Source organism: Arachis stenosperma, chromosome 1 (genome assembly GCF_014773155.1).
Source record: "Arachis stenosperma cultivar V10309 chromosome 1, arast.V10309.gnm1.PFL2, whole genome shotgun sequence".
NCBI classification, from domain to species: Eukaryota; Viridiplantae; Streptophyta; class Magnoliopsida; order Fabales; family Fabaceae; genus Arachis; species Arachis stenosperma.
This window is the reverse complement of record NC_080377.1, coordinates 88,046,393-88,052,212: the sequence shown is the minus strand read 5'-3', so window position 1 is coordinate 88,052,212 and position 5,820 is coordinate 88,046,393. Positions and strand designations below refer to the sequence as shown.

General features: G+C 40.1%; 1 non-coding gene across 1 annotated transcript; it reads right to left on the bottom strand.

Moving 5' to 3' along the window:
* Nucleotides 1-578: 578 nt before the first annotated feature.
* Nucleotides 579-682, bottom strand: LOC130949376 (small nucleolar RNA R71). The gene has a single exon (XR_009073375.1). It is a non-coding gene; the product is annotated as a small nucleolar RNA R71 (small nucleolar RNA).
* Nucleotides 683-5,820: the final 5,138 nt, after the last annotated feature.

The following is a 5,820-nucleotide window of genomic DNA, read 5'->3' as shown; positions in this document are numbered from 1 at the left end:
ACATAGAGGATTCCTCTTTCTTTTCTTGTTTTCTTCTCTTTCATATGAGCAGGAACAGGGAAAAAGGCACTCTTGTTGAAATTGATCCTGAACCTGAAAGGACTCTAAAAAGAAAACTAAGAGAAACTAAATTACAACAATCCAAAAACAACCTTTCAGAAATTTTCGAACAAGAGAAGGAGATGGCAGCCGAAAATAATAATAATGCAAGGAGAATGCTTGGTGACTTCACAAAGCCAACGTCCAAATTTGATGGAAGAAGCATCTCCATTCCTGCCATTGGAGCCAACAACTTTGAGCTGAAACCTCAGCTAGTTGCCTTAATGCAACAAAACTGCAAGTTTTATGGACTTTCATCTGAAGATCCTTATCAGTTTTTAACTGAGTTCTTGCAGATCTGTGAGACTGTAATGACGAATGGAGTTGATCCTAAAGTCTACAGACTCATGCTTTTCCCTTTTGCTATAAGAGACAGAGCTAGAATATGGTTGGATTCACAACCCAAGGATAGCCTGGACTCCTGGGATAAGCTGGTCACTGCCTTCTTGGATAAGTTCTTTCCTCCTCAAAAGCTGAGCAAGCTGAGAGTGGATGTTCAAACCTTCAAACAAAAAGATGGTGAATCCCTCTATGAAGCTTGGGAAAGATACAAGCAGTTGACCAAAAGATGTCCATCTGACATGTTTTCAGAATGGACCATATTAGATATATTCTATTATGGTCTATCTGAATTTTCGAAAATGTCATTGGACCATTCTGCAGGTGGATCCATTCACCTAAAGAAAATGCATGTAGAGGCTCAAGAACTCATTGACATGGTTGCAAATAACCAATTTATGTACACTTCTGAGAGGAATTCTGTGAATAATGGGATACCTCAGAAGAAAGGAGTTCTTGAAATTGATGCTCTGAATGCCATATTGGCTCAGAACAAAGTGTTGACTCAGCAAGTCAACCTGATTTCTCAAAGTCTGAATGGATGGCAAAATGCATCCAACAGTACTAAAGAGGCAGCTTCTGAAGAAGCTTATGATCCTGAGAACCCTACAATGGCAGAGGTTAATTACATGGGTGACCCTTATGGAAACACCTATAACTCATCATGGAGAAATCATCCAAATTTCTCATGGAAGGATCAACAAAAGCCTCAACAAGGCTTTAACAATGGTGGACGCAATAGGCTGAGCAATGGCAAGCCTTTTCCATCATCTTCTCAGCAACAGACAGAGAATTCTGAACAAAACACTTCTAATTTAGCCAATCTAGTCTCTGATCTGTCAAAGGCCACTTTCAGTTTCATGAGTGAAACAAGATCCTCCATCAGAAATCTGGAGGCACAAGTGGGCCAGCTGAGTAAGAAAATCATTGAAACTCCTCCTAGTATTCTCCCAAGCAATACAGACGAAAATCCAAAAGGAGAGTGCAAGGCCATTGATGTAATCAATATGGCCGAATGCACAAGGGAGGAGGAGAACGAAAATCCTAGTGAGGAAGACCTCCTGGGACGTCCTTCAAGCAAGAAGGAGTTTCCTATTAAGGATCCAAAGGAATCTGAGGCTCATATAGAGACCATAGAGATTCCATTAAATCTCCTTCTGCCATTCATGAGCTCTGAAGACTATTCTTCCTCTGAAGAGGATGAAGATGTGACTGGAGAGCAAGTTGCTCAATATTTAGGAGCTATCATGAAGCTGAATGCCAAGTTGTTTGGTAATGAGACTTGGAAAAGTGAACCTCCCTTGCTCATTAGTGAACTGGATACCTGGATTCAGCAAATTTTACCTCAAAAGAAACAAAATCCTGGCAAGTTTTTGATACCTTGTACCATAGGCACCATGACCTGTGCAAAAGCTCTGTGTGATCTGGGGTCAGGGATAAATCTTATGCCACTCTCTGTAATGGAGAAGTTGGGGATCATTAAGGTACAACCGGCCTTGTTCTCATTACAATTGGCAGACAAGTCATTGAGACAAGCTTATGGAATAGTAGAGGACGTGTTAGTAAAGGTTGAAGGCCTTTACATCCCTGCTGATTTCATAATCTTAGACACTAGGAAGGAAGAAGATGAATGCATCATCCTTGGAAGACCTTTCCTAGCCACAGCAGGAGCTGTGATAGATGTCAACAGAGGTGAATTAGTCCTTCAATTAAATGGGGACTACCTTGTGTTTAAGGCACATGGCCATCTCTCTGTGACAAAAGAGAGTAAGCATGAAGAGCTTATCTCAGTTCAGAGTCAAGAAGAGCCCCCACAGTCAAACTCTAAGTTTGGTGTTGGGAGGCCACAACCAAACTCTAAGTTTGGTGTTAAGACCCCATATCCAAACTCTAAGTTTGGTGTTGGGACTATACAACATTGACCTGATCACCTTTGTGGCTCCATGAGAGCCACTATCAAGCTATTGACATTAAAGAAGCACTTGTTGGGAGGCAACCCAATTTTATTTATCTAATTTTTATTTTATTTTATTTTATTTTTATTTTGTGTTTTATTAGGTACATGATCATGTGGAGTCACGAAAAAAATATAAAAATTAAAAACAGAATCAAAAACAGCAGAAGAAAAATCACACCCTAGAGGAAGCACAGGCTGGCGTTCAACGCCAGTAAAGAGCATCTGGCTGGCGTTCAACGCGAGAACAGAGCATGAATCTGGCGCTGAACGCCAGAAACAAGCAACATCCTGGCGTTTGAACACCAGGAATGTGCCTAGAGGAAAAGCTGGCGCTGAACACCAGTAACAAGCATGAAACTGGCGTTCAATGCCAGAAACATGTTACATATGAGCGTTGAACGCCCAGAATGTGCACCACTCGGCCTTTAAACGCCAGAATGGTGCGCAAAGGCATTTTACATGCCTATTTGGTGCAGGGATGGAATTCCTTGACACCTCAGGATTTGTGGACCTCATAGGATCCCCACCTACCTTCAAAATTCAAAATCTCTTTCCCATCCAATCACACCCATATAGCCGAATACACACATCCCTCCATCTCCTCCATATCTTCTTCTTCTTCATCATCTTTTCTTTCTTCTCTTGCTCGAGGGCGAGCAATTTTCTAAGTTTGGTGTGGTAAAAAGCATAGCTTTTTGTTTTTCCATAACCATTGATGGCACCTAAGGCCAGAGAAACCTCAAAAAAAAAAAAGAGAAAAAAGGGAAGACAAAAGCTTCCACCTCTGAGTCATGGGAGATGGAAAGACTCATCTAAAGGGTTTATAGCTCAGTGGTAGAACATTTCACTGCAAATCAAGAGATCCCTGAGATACCTCAGGGGATAAATTGTCCTCCACACAATTATTGGGAGCAACTAAGGATAGGAACACCAAAATTACTAGGAATCATGCAACATAAGCAAGGAAGAGACATAAAGGAGCTCAAAAAGCACCATTGGACCTTTAAGAAGGCGCCACCCTCACTTAGGTGGATTCATTCCTTGTTCTTATTTCTTTCTGCTTTTCGGTTTTTATGCTGTGTTTATCTATGTTTTGTGTCTCTACTTCATGATCATTAGTAGTTAGTAACTATGTCTTAAAGTTATGAATAATTCCATGAATCCTTCACCTCTCTTAAATGAAAAAATGTTTTAATTCAAAAGAACAAGAAGTACATGAATTTCGAATTTATCCTTGAAATTAATTCAATTATATTGATGTGGTGACAATACTTTTGTTTTCTGAATGAATGCTTGAACAGTGCATAATTTTTTATCTTGTTGTTTATGAATGTTAAAACTGTTGGCTCTTGAAAGAATGATGAAAAAAAGAGAAATGTTATTGATGATCTGAAAAATCATGAAATTGATTCTTGAAGCAAGAAAAAGCAGTGAAAAAGCAAAGGCTTGCGAAAAAAAAATGGTGAAAAAAATTTGAAAGAAAAAGAAAAAGCAAGCAAAAAAAGCCAATAGCCCTTAAAACCAAAAGGCAAGGGTAAAAAGGATCCAAGGCTTTGAGCATCAATGGATAGGAGGGCCCAAGGAAATAAAATCCAGGCCTAAGCGGCTAAATCAAGCTGTCCCTAACCATGTGCTTATGTCATGAAGGTCCAAGTGTAAAGCTTGAGACTGAGTAGTTAAAGTCGTGATCCAAAGCAAAAGAGTGTGCTTAAGAGCTCTGGACACCTCTAACTGGGGACTCTAGCAAAGCTGAGTCACAATCTGAAAAGGTTCACCCAGTCATGTGTCTATGGCATTTGTGTATCCGGTGGTAATACTGGAAAACAAAATGCTTAGGGCCACGACCAAGACTCATAAGTAGCTGTGTTCAAGAATCAACATGCTTAACTAGGAAAGTCAATAACACTATCCGAAATTCTAAGTTCCTAGAGAAGCCAATCATTCTGAACTTCAAAGGAAAAAGTGAGATGCAAAAACTGTTCAGAAGCAAAAAGCTATAAGTCCCGGTCATCTAATTATAATTAATATTCATTGATATTCTGGAATTTATAGTATATTCTCTTCTTTTTATCCTAATTGATTTTCAGTTACTTGGGGACAAGCAACAATTTAAGTTTGGTGTTGTGATGAGCGGATAATTATACGCTTTTTGGCATTGTTTTTAGGTAGTTTTTAGTAAGTTAAAGCTACTTTTAGGGATGTTTTCATTAGTTTTTATGTTAAATTCACATTTCTGGACTTTACTATGAGTTTGTGTGTTTTTCTGTAATTTCAGGTAATTTCTGGCTGAAATTGAGGGACTTGAGCAAAACTCTGAAAAAGGCTAACAAAAAGGACTGCTGATGCTGTTGGAATCTGACCTCCCTGCACTCGAAATGGATTTTCTGGAGCTACAGAAATCCAAATGGCGCGCTCTTAACGGCGTTGGAAAGTAGACATCTAGAGCTTTCCAGTAATATATAATAGTCTATACTTTATTCGGAAATTGACGACGTAACTTGGCGTTGAACGCCAAGTACATGCTGCTGTCTGGAGTTAAACGCCAGAAACACGTTATGATCCGGAGTTGAACGCCCAAAACACGTTATAACTTGGAGTTCAACTCCAAGAGAAGCCTCAGCTCGTGGATAGATCAAGCTCAGCTCAAGCATACACCAAGTGGGCCCCGAAAATGGATTTATGCATCAATTACTTACTCATGTAAACCCTAGTAGCTAGTCTAGTATAAATAGGATAATTTTCTATTGTATTAGACATCTTTTGACAGTTTAATCTCTTGACTGTTTAGTCTTTGATCATTCGGCCTTTTGATCATTGAGGAGGCTGGACATTCGGCCATGCCTGAACCTTCCCCTTATGTATTTTCAACGGTGGAGTTTCTGCACACCATAGATTAAGGGTGTGGAGCTCTGCTGTACCTCAAGTTTCAATACAATTACTATTACTTTCTATTCAATTCTCTTTATTCTTATTCCAAGATATACGTTGCACAACACTTTGATGAATGTGATGATCCGTGACACTCATCATCATTCTCACCTATGAACGCGCGTGACTGACAACCACTTCTGTTCTACTTTAGGCCGGGCGCATATCTCTTAGATTCCCCAACAGAATCTTCGTGGTATAAGCTAGATAGATGGCGGCATTCATGGGGATCCGGAAAGTCTAACCTTGTCTGTGGTATTCCGAGTAGGATTCCGGTATTGAATGACTGTGACGAGCTTCAAACTCCTGAAGGCTGGGCGTTAGTGACAGACACAAAAGAATCAATGGATTCTACTCCAACCTGATTGAGAACTGACAGATGATTAGCCGTGCTGTGACAGAGCATTTGGACCATTTTCACTGAGAGGATGGGATGTAGCCATCAACAAGGGTGATGCCTCCAGACGATTAGCCGTGCAGTGACAGCGCATAGGACC